The 17,470-nt window shown below is 44.9% G+C and overlaps 1 protein-coding gene across 1 annotated transcript in view; it reads right to left on the bottom strand.

Annotated features, from left to right (window-relative positions):
• The window catches only part of LOC126424197 (filaggrin), a 147,806-nt gene that overhangs the window by 111,889 nt on the left and 18,447 nt on the right, over positions 1–17,470 (bottom strand). The window lies entirely within an intron of this gene.

Below are 17,470 nucleotides of genomic sequence, written 5' to 3'. Positions count from 1 at the left end.
GAGGAATCTTTCACTTAGATTCATAGCAGTCAAGTGTACTTGACTACTATGTGCCACATAGAACCGAGTATTTATTCACAGATAATCGTACAAGTAAGCTGCGTTGTTTCAAGACGTAGTGAAGGACTGACAGTTTAGTAATGTACGAAATTAAACACATTTCATGCTCAGATACATAATTATGTCAGTGTCCTTTATCGAGTTCTCTATCATTATTTTTTGGGAAATTTACGCTTTTATGTTCCCCGAGAGAAATAGTCTTAGCATCTGTCATTTTTATTAAACATTCTCTATTTTTAAGGGTTCTGTCAATTATCAAATCCTTATTGCCGTGCCACTAGAATGTGATTTAATCAAGGATTCTTTCTAGAACACGCTTGATCTTAATCTTGTAATTTTGGGTTCTCTGTTCCACTGGGAGTAATCTCACTAGTTATTAGTTAACGTGTTGTATCCACGCATCTTTCAGTAACGTTATTTGTTCTCAGGTGGGCATTCCGATTAGTAATTGTGACTTCCGTGTGCTCAATTTCGCGATTGTAAGTACTTCGTCTTCAAAGCGTTAATGGAATTCCACTGGTAGCTGTAAGTTTTCCTAACCCTCGCTTCTTCTGCGTAGCATATGTTTGGAACTGTTACGTGGTCGGCTTGTAAGGCTTCTTGCAACTTCAGCTCACACATTAATCCGTTATGTCACTACATGTACTCCAAACTAGCTTAATGCTGGAAGTGCATTTTTGTTGTCTGTGGAGCTAATTTAATAACAGCTTAGATCAAAACTATTTTAGTTTTCTTTAATTTAAGATACTATATCTACTAGAGAAAATATACTCACAGTGTACGTGCTGGAGGTAAAATTCGCAAGCCAGTTACGTGTTACACGAAGGACTACCACGTGGGTGCCACTGAATACCTAGGGATTACAATTACGTACAGTTTAAATGGAACCATCACACAGAACATTTGTGGGGCAGGCGAAACAGAGACTGCGTTGGATTGGTATAACGTACAGAACGTGCTATAAAGCTACCAAAGAGCCTGTCTGTACTACGCTTGTCCGTCCTCGCGTATTAGTGTGCCTTATGTGATCCCTACCACATATAGGACTGACGAAGAGCATCGAAAGACTTCAAAGACGGGCAGATCGTTTTGTTTTTGCGCAAAATAGGGCAGAGAGTTCCACGGATATGATGAGCGAGTTGGGGTGACAATCATCAAACAAAAGGCGTTTTCCATCCGGCGAGATCTTTTCACAAAATTACCATCATCAGCTTTTTCCTCCGAAAACCAATATATTTTGTTGAAACCCGCCTACTCATGGAGAAATGACCATCGTAACAGAGTAAGGAAAATCAAACGTCACACGGAAAGATATAGATGTTCAGTTATCTCACATGCCTTTCGAAAGTTGAGAGTAGAGAAATGGCCTGAAAGTGGTTCTAAGAACCCTCTGCCAAACACTGAAGAGTGAATTACAGAGCAAATAATGCAGATTCTACAAGCATCTGATTACTGCCGCATAGTTTTAAATTGACTGTATTCTTCTCTCCTGGCAACGAGACCATTTGGGGATCAATATATTCTAATAATTCTTGTAATTCCTGTATTATCTACGGATACACTATGCCACACACAAGATTAAATCTCAATATGCGAAATTAAGGTTACTCCTACTTCCTACTTCCACAATAGTGAAGAAGAGAAGAAGTTGAATATATAACTTAAGTTCTCTTATTCATCAGTTTTATTTTATTAATTTGTACTTTATTGGATGTCTGGTCAGAGAGACAAAATCGTTTAGTATGTCACGAGATATCCAGAACTGCTCAAAAACAAATCTGTAAAATTTACCAAAAATTTAATTTTCCATCATATCAATAACAGTGAAAATAGTAACATAAAACACACAATATAGAATTTTAATAGTGGGCAAAGATATAAAAAGCCTGTTTGTAGAATAATCCCGGGATATGACAGGAATTATTTGCGAAACGGTGGAAAATCATATTCACGATGGTCTGATAAGGTAAACAACCCGGCATCCTGTTGATGGGAACAGTCGTCGCACTTTTCCAGTTCATTTCATTGGTTTACATTTACTACAAAAACATCAAGTTCATCTGAAGTACTTTTACATGGACAATGTTATCTATTATTTCTTTGATTTCAGCTAATTAAGCTTCCATAAAATAATTGAAAGCATAAAATACGTCTAAATGGAAGCGAAGGAGTTCCCTGAAAGGGGAACTTCCAACCTGAATTTCAAAACATGCAATTTCTCGTGAAGAGGTATCAAATACTGTGAAAGCTGTTAAACAGGTGTCCAACACAGTGCTGTGAGCGCTAATTACGTGCTCGCAACAGAAATATCGATTCTCTATCTCGTTTCCACTGAATGAATGAGTTTATTCCTTTTAAACAAGCTAAAGTTTCTATCCAAAAATCTCCTAAGCGATTATACACTCCTGGAAATTGAAATAAGAACACCGTGAATTCATTGTCCCAGGAAGAGGAAACTTTATTGACACATTCCTGGGGTCAGATACATCACATGATCACACTGACGGAACCACAGGCACATAGACACAGGCAACAGAGCATGCACAATGTCGGCACTAGTACAGTGTATATCCACCTTTCGCAGCAATGCAGGCTGCTATTCTCCCATGGAGACGATCGTAGAGATGCTGGATGTAGTCCTGTGGAACGGCTTGCCATGCCATTTCCACCTGGCGCCTCAGTTGGACCAGCGTTCGTGCTGGACGTGCAGACCGCGTGAGATGACGCTTCATCCAGTCCCAAACATGCTCAATGGGGGACAGATCCGGAGATCTTGCTGGCCAGGGTAGTTGACTTACACCTTCTAGAGCACGTTGGGTGGCACGGGATACATGCGGACGTGCATTGTCCTGTTGGAACAGCAAGTTCCCTTGCCGGTCTAGGAATGGTAGAACGATGGGTTCGATGACGGTTTGGATGTACCGTGCACTATTCAGTGTCCCCTCGACGATCACCAGTGGTGTACGGCCAGTGTAGGAGATCGCTCCCCACGCCATGATGCCGGGTGTTGGCCCTGTGTGCCTCGGTCGTATGCAGTCCTGATTGTGGCGCTCACCTGCACGGCGCCAAACACGCATACGACCATCATTGGCACCAAGGCAGAAGCGACTCTCATCGCTGAAGACGACACGTCTCCATTCGTCCCTCCATTCCCGCCTGTCGCGACACCACTGGAGGCGGACTGCACGATGTTGGGGCGTGAGCGGAAGACGGCCTAACGGTGTGCGGGACCGTAGCCCAGCTTCATGGAGACGGTTGCGAATGGTCCTCGCCGATACCCCAGGAGCAACAGTGTCCCTAATTTGCTGGGAAGTGGCGGTGCGGTCCCCTACGACACTGCGTAGGATCCTACGGTCTTGGCGTGCATCCGTGCGTCGCTGCGGTCCGGTCCCAGGTCGACGGGCACGTGCACCTTCCGCCGACCACTGGCGACAACATCGATGTACTGTGGAGACCTCACGCCCCACGTGTTGAGCAATTCGGCGGTACGTCCACCCGGCCTCCCGCATGCCCACTATACGCACTCGCTCAAAGTCCGTCAACTGCACATACGGTTCACGTCCACGCTGTCGCGGCATGCTACCAGTGTTAAAGACTGCGATGGAGCTCCGTATGCCACGGCAAACTGGCTGACACTGACGGTGGCGGTGCACAAATGCTGCGCAGCTAGCGCCATTCGACGGCCAACACCGCGGTTCCTGGTGTGTCCGCTGTGCGTGCGTGTGATCATTGCTTGTACAGCCCTCTCGCAGTGTCCGGAGCAAGTATGGTGGGTCTGACACACCGGTGCCAATGTGTTCTTTTTTCCATTTCCAGGAGTGTATATACTGCGTCAGAGCCCCAATTGCAGTATTTAAAAAGAAGCCCGTGTAAGGTTCGTGAATAAACACCACGAATGACACATGTGTGTGTGTGTGTGTGTGATATCTTATGCGACTTAACTGCTAAAGTCTTCAGCCGAACGAATGACACATGACTTGCCTAAGTTGTGTGAGGAATGGAATTATTCAACGAAAGCAAGTTTCAGTGTATCTAAGCAGAAGATAATCAATATCCACGAGAGCTTACCATCACCTAAGACCAGGTGTTTTCTGTTTCATTAGTTGTGTCCCAAGAGAAATCACGAACAGAATCATGTGTAAGAAACTGGATGTATAGGGTATAACTCCTTCCACGACTTACTAGCTGAAGCCAAAAGTTGTTACTTTCCAGCCCATGATTCGCTATATTCTTCAGCTTCTGACATGAATCTACAGCAATTAGGCTTGGTTATCAGCTAATAAGACAGTTTTATAGTGCACATGCAGTCAGCTTTAGAGCTGTCCTTTCCAGCTGAAGACAAATCGTTAACGCATATAAAAAAAAACTTTCCTGGTGTAGAACACTGGGGATCACCCAAAGTCATACACTGAGATGACAAAAGTCATGGGATAGCAATATGCACTAATAGATGGCGGTGTATTGCGTGTACAAGGTATAAAAGGAGAAAATGGTTCAAATGGCTCTGAGCACTATGGGACTTAACTTCTGTGGTCATCAGTCCCCTAGAACTTAGAACTACTTAAACCTAACTAACCTAAGGACATCACATACATCCATGCCCGAGGCAGGATTCGAACCTGCGACCGTAGCAGTCGCGCGATAAAAGGACAATGCATTGACAGAGCTGTCATTTGCACTCAATCGTGTAGAAAGGTTTCCAATGTGATTATGGCCGCACGATTGAAATTAACACACTTTGAACACGGAATGGTAGTTGGAGGTAGACGCATGGGACATTTCCTTTTTGGAAATCGCTAGGGAATACAATAACCCGAGATCCACAGCGTCCAGAGTGTGCCGAGAATGCCAGCCGATGTGGCGGAGCGGTTCTAGGCGCTTCAGTCTGAAACCGCGCTACCACTACTGTCGCAGGTTCGAACCCTACCTCGGGCATGGATGTGTCTGATGTCCTTAGGTTGGTTAGGTTTAAGCAGTTCTAAGTTCTAGGGGATTGATGACCGCAGATGTTGAGTGCCATAGTTCTCAGAGTCATTTGAACCATTTTTTGTGTCGAGAATATCAAATTTCATCACGGACAATGCAGTGGCCGACGACCTCCACTTAAAGACCGAGAGCAGCGGCGCTTGCGTAGAGTTGTCAGTGCTAACAGACAAGCAACGCTACATGAAATAGCGACAGAAATCAATGTGGTAAGTACGACGAACGTATCCGTCAGGACAGTGCGGCGAAATTTTGCGTTAATGAGCTACGACAGCAGACGACCGACACGAGTGCCTTTGCTAACACCACATCGCCTGCAGCGCCTCTCGTGGACTCGTGACCATATCGGTTGGACCGTAGACGACTGGAAAACCGTAGCCTGGTCATATGATCCCCAATTTCAGTTGGTAACAGCTGATGGTCGGGTTCTTGTGTGGCGCAGACCCCACGAAGCCATGGAGCCAAGTTGCCAACAACGTACTGCTCAATCTGGTGGTGGCTCTATAATGGTGTGGGCTGTGTTTACATGGAACTGATGGTGTCCTAGGGTCCAACTGAACCGATCATTGACTGTAAATGGTAATGTCCAATTACATGGAGACCATCCGCAGCCATTCATGGCCTGCATGTTCCCAAATAACGAAGAAATTTTTATGGATGACACTGCGCCATGTCAGCGGGCCACAGTTGTTCGCGATTGGTTAGAAAAACAATCTGGACAATTCGAGCGAATGATCTGGCAAGCCACACTGCCGGACATAGAACATAATTTGGAGGTTGGTTCATGCCCAAAATTCTGCACCGGCAATACTTTCAAATTATGGGCGGTTATGGAGGCAGCATGGCTCATATTTCTGCATGGATCTTTCCACGACATATGAAGTCCTTGTCACACCGAGTTACCGCTGTACACCTAAGAAAAGAAGGTCTGACACTATATAAGGCGGTATTCCATGACTTTTGTCATCTAAGTGTCGTATTCCATTCGGATGATACGTTAGTTTATTTGTGGTAGTGTATCGTAATTTTCTGCATCCTGCTGCTCTGTCAGTATTAAAAGGAACTGAATGCCTTATCACTGATTCTATAATAACTGCTAATCTGTCAATATGTTATGCTCAGAGAAATAGATATCGTATCCTATCTTTTCCAAAAGTTTTCATCAGGCAGATAACTGTGAAATGGACCTACAGTTATCAACTATTGGCAACATTAACCAATGAAGAGAACTGGGGAGAGGCCTTCTTAAATGGCGTTAAAACATTAGTTAACTTAAATAGTCAGAAGAAATAGGCTTTGTGAACTACAGAATACCGGGAAATTTGGTTGAACAACAGTAGACTTCAAAACCTGTAATTCAGCACCGAACACAGAACCTCAAACGAAAAAATAAAAAAAGATTCAAGAACGTATTAAAACTAAAAAATATTTCGTTTGCCTTAATAGTTCATCCTGTTTCTGGTCGGGAGATAATATGTAAAGGGCAGATTAGAAGTAGTGTAGGAATGAAGAACATTTTAAACCTGATTTTTCAATCACCAAGAAATAGAATGAAGGTGGTTGTAATTTTCATACAGATTACGACTGTCCTGCCAGCAACGCAGTGAGGCGGCTGTGCGGGGGTCGTGTCATGAAAGTAGCTATCGACACTGACATTCATCTTTATTTTTTATTTCCCCTGGTCACTATTCAGGGTAATCAGAAGCTGTCTCAAAAGCTTGTAAGAATGTTACAGGGTATATTGTGCTGAGAAATAATTGCTAAGAAAAAAATTCGACGCATTACGCCGCTTGCGATTTAATTAGCATTGAAGTCAGCCTATCAGGCGGTTGCGCGCTCAGATTCAAGAGGCCCGTCAAACGCAATTAGCCTCAGTTGAGAAATTTCCTGGCTTTTTAAATCTGTGTGCCAGACCGAGACTCGAACTTGGGACCTTTGCCTTTCACGGGCAAGTGCTCTACCATCTAGTTTTTATATTCGTCGAGATCACATATAACGCCCTCCAGGTGAAAAATAATGATGTGTAATTACCATCAATAACAAGCAAAATATAAATGGAATTAAAGGAATTAAAGAAAACGCCCTGCTGGCAAAACAAACAAAGTGGCACCCGCCTACCGCCAACTTGTGGGCAGACGCACACTGAATGCCAAGGTAGGCAGACATGTTCCAGGCACGTCTTCACGAAGAATATTACATTTTGCCGGTACATTGGACCGAGTCCCAGTATTACACAATCTCATTGAAATCACCTTCTCATACCTGGGACACCCCAGCTGCAGGGGTGATCAAAGAAGGCAATAACCAAAAAGTTGGCATAATACTGACGACACCGCGGATGATGCACGAGAAAAGTAAAGCGATCTTGCAGGAACGTCCAAAAATCAAGAACACTCTTCTCACCTTCATGGAACAAATAAGAGATAGAGAGGACTTTTATCCAGGTCACAGCGTTGGTCTTCGTACGTGGGAAATATGTCTCATCTGGAAACAGAAGAGATTTCGGTGTAATGGTATGGGGAGCCGTAACGTAGAAGAAAGGCAAGCATCTTCTGAATCAGCTGCCACACCTCTGCAGAAGATCCATACATCAGTCGACGTTCGTCCGTATCAAGCGTGTGGCAACTAGGACACAGCGGCGAATCTGTCATTTTTATGGCATGTAGACGAAGTTGTGTATGTATTTTCCATTAACTACCAGATACCATGTCGCACGAACGCTCTGTCGAGGAGTACATGGTGGGCAGAACGCCAAACCACGAGCTATGCGATCGCAGGATATCGGCTTTCCACAACATTTCGAGTATGATTTCTCGTCATTAGGCGGTAAACTTCACGTGCCGTAGGGTTTCTCTCTAGGAGAGAGGAAGAAATATGGGCTACTGCAACGGGTGCCACTCGAGAGGGAGGGGCCAATTCGTCAATCAGGCTTGCCGATAATCCGGTTCGGCGGCGGTCCACGATTTAACCATCGTGCTTACATAAAGGGCAGCTGTTCTTGCTTGGACGTTGACAAGGCCGAGGCCGCCATCTCGAGGAGGATGTGTCAGCGTGTCGTAGCGGACTTAAGACAAGACCCGAGCTTACAAAGTAGCCGAACGATGTCTGTGTGCCATTGCCTTTGGCATCGGTAAAATCTGTGCTAAATGGGATAGTCGCGAGATTAGATGAGTGTTAGCAAAATCCACCCTTTGTAACATGTCTAATCCTCTCAGGAGGATGCCACGAACGTTCGTGCGGATAGCTTGAAGCAGGCGTTTGTAGTTAAATGAGATCGTGCGCTGTATATCACGCGTGAAGGTGATCCCCGAACATTTAAGCTTGTCCACTAATGGCAATGGGGCCACACTCTCTGCTGGAAGACCTCTACCGACGGACATAGCACTAGATTTCGTCAGGTTCACACGGCTGTCTGCAGCAGTCCCGTACTGGTTGATCCATGCCAGTGCCTCTTGCACTTCATCCGCCGATAGAACCAAGAACACCATGTCATCTGCATAGTCGCGGCAGATGGAAGCAAGCCCCCCCCCCCCCAATTGTTATCCCTGTCAGCTGGCTCCTCAAACCGTGCAGCAGTGGCACAAGGGCGATGGCGAAAAGCAGCATCCACAGAGGTCATCCTTAACGGACCGACCGCATGACATTAATAGGAATCGCCACACGGCCATTGACCAGTACTCCCAACTTGGCACCTCGGAGGAGCCGCAAAGCGATGTGTATAAACCTATGCGGAAAGGCCATCCGTCGGAATACTCACTGTATCAAAGGCGTAGTCGAAGTCCATTGTTACTAAGGCACCACGACTGCGGCAGCTCGTAGCCAGGGGTATGACGTCACGGTAATCGCTGAGTGCCGTCTGAATGTTACTGTCACCTCCAAAGCACTTTTGATCCAGAGAGATGACTTGAGGCATGATACGCCGAAGGCGAGCGGCAAGAATCCGGGTAAAATTCTTGAAGTCACAATTTAACATAGTCAGTGGCCAATAATGTCCAACTCCGCGACCTCCCGGTGGTTTGGGGACCGGGATAAGCAAGCCTTCTGCGAATTCGGGTGGGAGGGGAAGGTGCAGTAAAACTCCAGAGGAAACCCGTCGGGACCTGGGGCTTTGTTCGCCGCACCCTTACGAAGAGCATCAGCGACGTCATCAGCCGTAATTATCGCTGTGAGAATCTCCCCAGCAGCCTGGTCGAGGATGCCTGTCAAGGAACGGAGGACATCAGTCGTTATCGCCATGTTGTGGTCCTCTGCTGCATAGAACTGGTTGTAGTGATCCACAAAGGCTTTTACTATGTCATTCTGGGACGTCAATCGACGACCATCTGGCAGGTTGAGGACGTTGGCCAGCTTTCTCTGACAGCGCTTCTTCTCTCGGAAAATTGCATGGACGGGGGCTCTCATAGTACACAATCGTGACATCCTGCGCGTACTATTGTGTCTTCAAGGCGGTGACGCACAAGAGGAATTATCTTCGCCTCAATCCGTTGAATTTCAACCTGTCGTTGAACAGAGGGAGCATGGTTTGAGAGTTCCCGGAGAACTTTCAAATAGTATTCCATGGTGTGTCGTTGCCACAGCATTTTATCGCGACCGTAATTCATCTTCGAACGATGCAGGTGCAGTCGATCCACCACCGGAGTCTTGAAGCATACGCTGGAAGGTGCTTCACACAGTTCTTCCGCGTCGTTTCTACGACCTTCCTGCATTCCGGATCCTTGAGATGGGTGACACTGAGCTTCCACAGGCCTCGACCTCGCCACAGCTTCTGCCTTTGGAGTGAAACAGCGCAAATGTAGGCGATATGGTCGAAGAAGGTGGTAGGCTATATCTCAGCGTCAAGTGTGGCAGTTACGATTCCTTGGGAAACGCAAACACTGTCATGACGACTTGCTGAATGGCTGGTGAGGTACGTATATTCAGGTCGATCACTATGCACGTGGTTACAAATATCAGTGAGGTTCAGTTCATGCACGAGCAGCTCGATTTCCTGGCATGTGGTGAAATTGGGATGTTGGTCCTTCTGGGATAACACACAATTTAAGTCGTCGGCAGGAATAATATGGTCGTAGTGTGCTACAAACAAAAGAGTGACCTGTTCTGAATAGAACCGCGACCGTTCCCGTCGTTTGGCCGTGCCAGAGGGAGCGTAAACATTGATGATTCGGACACCGTGGAATGTCACAACAAGACCCGTAGCCGATGGTAGGTAAATCACGTCGTCTACCTCAATGCCTTCCTTTAAAGAATATCTGTCCCACTGCCACCGTCAGCACACGGCGTGAGGTAGGAAACATAGCCATAGATATTAAGAAGCGTCGCCAGGCGAAATTCCTGCAGAAGGACAACATCGAGGTCCGACGCCCTCAACATTTCACGGAGCAATTGAAGTTTGACAGGGGTGCCAATGGTGTTGACATTGATGGAGCCAATCCTGTAAACTTGTCGTGGAATTTGGGCTACTGGGACGCTCATGGAGGCACAAAGAGCAGCAGCGAACAGGAGCATTGTCCCAATAGGCTGCACATCCCCATCCAGTAAATCTGTCGATTAGCAGTCGTGGGCTGGTGCAGCAGCATTCGCTGCTGTCTCATTGGTGGGTGTTTCGACTTCTACATCGTCAGACCACGCAAACGTGAGTGGATGGTGTGCGTCCGGTGGAGTACCTGTGGAGTCTGTAGACGGTGGAAGAGTGGTGCTGGCTCAGCTGCTGTCCATAGGTACAGTACCTATTGCATGCAAAGATGGTTGTACCTCCGACGGAGTGCAGACTGGTGCTTCCACCACGGAACCGGCTATCGGAGGAACATCTTGATAGTTGTGATCCTCATCGTCTTTAGACTGGGTCTTGCAGGTGTCAGACGGGGCGATCTGCCGTTTCCGACGTCTCTTCGGCGACCGTTGCCTGCGCACGTGATCTTCAGTGTCCGGAGATGCCTGGGGATCCGGATGGTCAGGCACGAAAGCATCGGTAGGCACAACCATAGAGTGAAGGGCCGTCCCCTGTCCTATAAGTTGCTCACCACTGCACATGTCGAGAGGAGGAGGCAAGGGCGTCGGTTCGTCCGCAACAGCCTGAGTCATTACCGGAGACGATGATGTGGCAGTAGTAGGAGCCATCGGTGATCGCGGTCGGGGGTATTTATGGAGAACTTCGACAAACGTCCGCGGTATCGTTGTCGTAGCGGTCGTGGCCGTCAGGTCCCCAGGCGGTAACTGTGTGATTCTGCGTTGCAGACAGCCACATCCCGAGCATGTCTTTGGCTGCCCATCATAAATTATAATTGCACGGCAGCCACCAATATATAAGTAGGACGGCATATGTTTGGTTAGCCCTATGCGGATCTGCCGTACTCCACTGATCTGAACCCACTTTTCAGCTGTATGACTAATCACCTTTCCGTATGGGCGGAATGCAGATACCACTACCTCTGAAGGCACCTCGAAAGGGAGTTCAAATACATGTATCGTCCGCAGTCCAAGTCCCGCATGTTCCACAATTACGTCACCGATGTGTCCATCGGAGTGACGGAACTTAAGACCACTCCGAGTTGCACTTAGAATTTTGTCTCGTATTTCTTCGTTAACCAATTTCACGTATACCACACTGCTCACTATAGACAGGTGGATGCCAACAAGATCGTTGCAGTCAATCTTGACTTCATCTCTGATAAACTGTTCGATTTCAAGTGATTTTGGTCTGGCATATTCAGGTGCAAAGCTAATCTTCAGTGTCGATTTTCTGTGGGCGTAAGCCATTCTCTTTCGAAGGAAATACTCGTATAGCGCTCTAAGACGGCAGAGTCACGTAAACAACTCTGCGAGCGAGCTGCGCGGCGAGGGCGCTAGCGTGCCATAAGGCGACTGACTTCCATCTGAGCTGTCCAAGCACGACTCACGACCAGTCCTCACGGCTGCAAGCCTGCAGCAGAGCTTCTGTGAAGTTTGGAAGGTAGGAGACGACGAGATACTGACGGAATTAAAGTTGTGTGGATGAGTCGTGAGTCGTTCTTGGGTAATGGAAATTAATTTGTAATACAGCTGAAGGCATTAATTGCAGTCATTGTCATATGTAAGAAAGTCATCCTTGCCAATCTTGCCAAGCAAATTTTGTGAACATCTCTAGGTTCAGTTCGAGTTCTGGTGTTATTTCGAAGTATATGGTATTTGTTTTATTTCATTCAAACTTCCCCTACCTCTTTTCCTATTTATGCTACACAGATATTAGTAGCAGTAGTAACATTGTGTGACAACACTTGTGCTTCCACGTCAAATGTAAAATATAAGTACAAGTGACAAGTGAATGAAATGTAACAAACTTGTCAAGATAAATGTTAAACATCAATTTCATTTCATTATTTAAAAGGCATAGGTGTACCCTAAAAGACTGCAAAGGCGATGGCCCTCCACCCAATGGGGAAAAACCAGAAAAAATTATGACGTATTATGTTATCTTTGAATGTGTGTTATTAACAACTTTTTCAGGCTACATTCATATAACGTGTACTTCCTCTGCTATGTTTGGTAAATTAACTTTGCTTGAAAATAACTTTGCAAAAGGACGATTTTTGGTAAGTGAATAAACATAAATATTAATAGATAGACATTAATAGAAACAGCTTTTACTAGACATTGGAGCACGTTGTTATTTCGCAGTTTTAACTAGACTACGAAGCCCACATATAGAGTATAAACTATTGTCACTTCTATTACACGTATTTCGGAAAACACGATTACGGATATTCCCGCCATATTTTCCCGTGTTAGTAGTTCACCGTAAGGCTATTTGGAGTACTGCTGCCGTTCTCCGCTTCCAAATCTTAACATGAGCATTGAGCTTTTTCTTGTTCTCTATGGAAATCTCTTATTTCAAGTGTTCACTGTCAAAGAAAGATTTCTTCTTCGGCACTTGCAGCATTTTTATCTTTGACACATCAGTTTTTTCTGCAAGTGACGGTATTGTACCGACTGTGTTATTGCGATCCATACTCATCCAAAGCCACAGTATAACTTTGATCATGTGGTTTTGGCATATCAAATAAATAAACAGGCACACTTGGCCATCAGGCGCTTTCACGGAATCACTTTGAAGACGGTTGTAATTTTCACACCCGAAATATCGTAAATATCGTAAGAATTGCCTTGCCGGATGTAAATCAAAAAATGATGGAATATACACCTTCTGCTGTTCACTGTTCAGAACATCGTCAATGAGATAGTACCTCATCATGCTAGAGACTGGTAGTGCATGTAATACTTCACAAAATCGTAAAAAGTAAACTTTATATCGACATACAGGTGGGTTTGGGTAAATAGTAGGGCTCACTGACTTATTTAACAATAGCATAGATGCCCTGTGGCCGCAGTCATAGTCTCACAGTATAAAACTGTCTACAAACACGCACATGCTTACAAAATTTCTACCAATTTACCGTGCTTGTACATTCATTTCCAGAACACTTTATCTACTTCCTGCACTCTTTTTAACAACAAGGATTTTTATTTAACTTCTTCATAAATATAAAAACCAGTGCTGACCGTTCTGAAGCGTGCTGGCATGTTTATAACATATTGGTGCATACTGGCCCCGTACCTTCTTAATACAGCACAGTAATTTTATTGGAACAATTTTATAAAAATGAAAACGAATATAGGTAATTGTCTTGCAACCAGTTAAATAAAGGAGTTAAAAAATGGGCTCCTTTTGTCAGCGATATTTTGTTTAGCACTTATTTAGCTGTAGTCTTCGTGAAGTGACACAGCACTAAAATGACGTTTCATAACGCGTGACAATAATTTTACAAGATCAGAGATTGAAGTTCAAGAGATAGCAAGGTTGAAACATCGCATCGTTTTGCTAGGCCCCGTGCTACTGGAGTTTTCATGGCCTTGCCTAAACTTTGAATTGTCTCTTACAGGTGGCCTCCAATTTAACGTAGACTCCTAATCACGGTGCAAGTACGCATTTCTCACATTAACGAATCAGTGTTAGAGAAGAGAGAAGCGAAATTAAATCTCATAATTTAATATGAAATCTTCTACAGCGAACTGTAAAACTACAGCTATTGATGTTTGAAGCCAAGTTAGCTCAAAAACTGTTATCAACAACAGACGCTATAAGCAAAGTTATCTGGCAAAGGTTTGGGTCATCAGGACAGAAAAACATGTGTCACAGATGTATGTTTGTGTGTGTGTGTGTGTGTGTGTGTGTGTGTGTGTGTGTGTGAAATCTTATGGGACTTAACTGCTAAGGTCATCAGTCCCTAAACTTACACATTACTTAACCTAAATTATCCTAAGGACACACACACACACACACACACACACACACACACACACACACACACACACACACACACACATGCCCAAGGGAGGACTCGAAACTCCGGCGGGACCAACCACACAGTCCAGGACAGCAGCGCCCCAGACCGCTCGGTTAATCCCGCGTGGCTCATAGATGTAGTAAGGAAAGATTTAAGTACTTGACTGCAGCACTTGCAGCGCATTATTAATAAAGGAAATAAATTTTCTAAATGAGTCGGCAGTCATTGTGAATATTGTCTAAGCAAAGCTGTCTAGATCGCGTGATATATGCCTGCATCTACAAAGCCGTTTGTGTTGCTGCCATCCTCAGGTCAAAACACAGAACTTGTAGAGCGACGTTCACTGCCAGTATCAACCAAACCTATGCGTAAGCGTGTACCATTACGAGTGGTATGTTCTATATGTGTAGAGCAATGAAAGACCTCTATATGAGCGGCATATAGCTGGGAAGTAGTCGTGAGGCCGCTGTATCAGTCTGACGACACCCAAGTGCTGGGGAGAGCTGCGAGTCTCTGCAGAAGAGCAGCGGACAGCTGACCGGCAGCTGTGAGGGTAAACTACAGTACGTCACCGCGTGGTTGTGGACGCTAAGCAGTGAGGCGACGCTCTGACTGTGTTAAAACTAAAGCTTCAAACCTTTACCAAAAATACTGAAACTGTTTCCAGGCAAACTAAAGAAAATTTAATGTCAACGTTGAAATTGTCAAAAAGACGAATTTAATAATATTACCATAGTAAACAACAAATATTATGAAATTTATTAACTTTTATGTGAAACATTGTTTATAAAAACAGTAACAAAAGCTATAGACGTGTTACAAATGCGTACGACACACCACTGATAGAGCCTGAAATCTATAATATGAGTATATTTATTGTATCACAGAGCAGACAGACTAATTGTTATAAACAAATTATTTAATAAGCATTAACTGAGTGCCAAAACAAAGAGTTCTCCACAGATACACGATGGATTAGCTTCTGCTTGAAAGGTTTATACTATTGTTTCAATTTGTTTATGCTTTTTAATAAGAAAATTTGTAAGTCAATTTTTATAATATATGTGTTTGAGTACTGCAGAGAGGAAGCAGTCTGCTGAATAAAGTAGGGTATTTGACCATCTCTTGCCATGCCATTTTGTGTGAAACTTAAAATATAACTCAGTTGATTACCCTGAAACGTTTGACGTACAATGAAGTAATATTTATCTGCAAATTGTTTAAATATAATTCAAATATTAAAAATCCTAAAAACGTACATCCAGTAGAATAGTAGTGTAACTTCCACGAACTCACTTGACCGTGGTAGTCGGTCGCGTAGAAGAAATAATAAAGAGGCACGCACAGATGTTCCAAAGGTCTTTATGATGTTTGTGGCTACTTGGTTAAGGCTAAGTGGCCAGAGTGCCGCACGCGTTCAACTTTGTTCGCTGTTAGGAATATTTCAATGTTCATTTATTCCCATTTGGTCTTTTCCATTGTATCAGTTTGCTGCTAAGAGAATATCTGAACAGTGATTGTTAGTAGAGCTACTGCTGACTGAAATTTTCAACGATGTATTGCTTATTGCACATAGACTTGGCTGGATTTGTTGAGCATTAGGAACTTATTTCAGTTTAAGTTGATTTTGGTGCACTTCACAATGCCTTTGGCTTACAATAGTCACTGCCAGCGAATCTTCTGCTGGCTGTGTCAGATCAGTTATTTCATATTTCATTTGCTTCACTGTATACACTACTGGCGGTATAACGCCACCACTCAAACTAACTTTATATAAATAGCGTCCGCGAGAGAACTGCCGTGCACCCTTAACGCCTTGCTGCAGGAAGACATTACCCCAGGGATACAAGCTGCTGATTTGCTACTGCCTTCCAGTCACCAAGGAAAGATTGCTTACCAATCACTAATCAGAGTGGCACCGGCGATAGACAGCCGATACGCTACCTTCAACCAATCAAGATTATAGTATCCTTCCAATCAGCCATCAGAGTGCCACAGCCAATAGCGAACTGTACAGCCACCTCCTCCGTAGCAACCTCTTCAAATTGTCCAATGACATCTCGGATACGTGACGGCGATAGACATCAGATAACAGAAAATGACTGTACATAAAGGAAGAAATTCGCCAGTGTACAGCAGTGAACGGCCCTGAAGAGAACCGCAGCAAGTCTTTCGAAACGTGAGCAATTTAGTTGTTTTAGCAGTTTATCATGACGGGGCCCAATACCCAAAATTATTTTAGCCAAAATAACTTAGGTTTGCAAATACATTTCTCGGCTTTGCCGCCTGATCGTACTGTGTAAATCCTACAGTATTTCATTGATGCAACTCCTTGGCATCTTCAAGTGGTGGTAGTTGCTGCCGGCCTCTGTGGCCGAGCGGTTCTAGACGCTTCAGTTTGGAACCGCGCGAGCGCTACAGTCGCAGGTTCGAAACCTGCCTCGGGCATGGATGTGTGTGATGTCCTTAGGTTACTTAAGTTCAAATGGCTCTGAGCACTATGGGACTTAACATCTGGGGTCATCAGTCCCCTAGAACTTAGAACTACTTAAACCTAACCAACCTAAGGACATCACACACATCCATGCCCGAGGCAGGATTCGAACCTGCACCCGTAGCGGTCGCGCGGTTCCAGGCTGAAGCGCCTAGAGCCGCTCGGCCACACCGGCCGACGGTTAGTTACGTTCAAGTAGTTCTAAGTTCTAGGAGACTGATGACCACAGATGTTAAGTCAAGAGCCATTTGAACCATTTTTTGGTAGTTGCTGCTGTCACTGCTGCAAGACGCGAGTATTGATAATTGCGAGGCGGCGCCGAAAGTTATGAGGCCAGGAGCAGCAATACGCGTGCGCCGGAAGACGTTCGCAATAGGAGGAAAGTGGCGTTCCCAGTGCCCCTTGCTGGAAGCCGCAGAAAGGCCTTTCGCGAGCGAGCTGTAGGCAATGACTGTGCTGCCGGACGCTCCTGCGGTTAAAACCAGAATTAAATATCAGCAGTACTTTTCGTCGACTGATGAATCGGAGGTTCTTCTTTTCCCTATTTTGATTTAATGGCAGCCAGTGCTGGATTCCAGGCGGCGCTTACTTGAAAACTTACATCCCTGTTGAT

Source organism: Schistocerca serialis, chromosome 1 (genome assembly GCF_023864345.2).
Source record: "Schistocerca serialis cubense isolate TAMUIC-IGC-003099 chromosome 1, iqSchSeri2.2, whole genome shotgun sequence".
Taxonomy (NCBI): Eukaryota; Metazoa; Arthropoda; class Insecta; order Orthoptera; family Acrididae; genus Schistocerca; species Schistocerca serialis.
This window is presented reverse-complemented; position numbering and strand designations above follow the sequence as displayed.